This window comes from Frankliniella occidentalis, unplaced genomic scaffold, assembly GCF_000697945.3.
Source record: "Frankliniella occidentalis isolate FOCC.00 unplaced genomic scaffold, Focc_3.1 Scaffold129, whole genome shotgun sequence".
Classification (NCBI taxonomy): domain Eukaryota; kingdom Metazoa; phylum Arthropoda; class Insecta; order Thysanoptera; family Thripidae; genus Frankliniella; species Frankliniella occidentalis.
The window spans coordinates 296,950-297,437 of record NW_026267256.1 but is presented as its reverse complement, the minus strand read 5'-3'; positions in this window follow the sequence as shown (position 1 = coordinate 297,437).

Genomic DNA, 488 nt, shown 5'->3' with positions numbered 1-488 from the left:
ACATGGGGAAGAGTGACACCGGGTCAGAGCACGGCTTCTCGCAGGTAGTCGCCTTAGCCGCGTGGGTTAAGGCGTCGAATCCCAACCCAGAGGTTCGGGGTTCAAATCCCGGTAAGGTAAGGTACAACTTTGAAATTAATTGCGTGCCATGTGTGGGCAATGTCTAGAATGAGACAACCAGCAGGGAAAATTTTTTTTTTTTTCATATCAGAATGTTTGAACATAAACATATTTTTTAGCCCGCCCTTCTGCTTTGAAAAAGCTATCCAGCGAAGGTCCACTTCTAGAGAACGAAACGCCTACGGCAAATCCTGGCAACCACCCCTAAGAGTGTGAATGGGGGTATCAAAGGTTCAAAAATTCTTCCAAAAAGGAAATTTTTTATGTTCACCTATGGGGTAACTCGTCAAAGTAGAGCTCCTTTTGGACGAAAATTTCGTCCATTTTGCTCTATCTCTAACCGTTTAGGCGCTAGAGGGTCTTTTTTG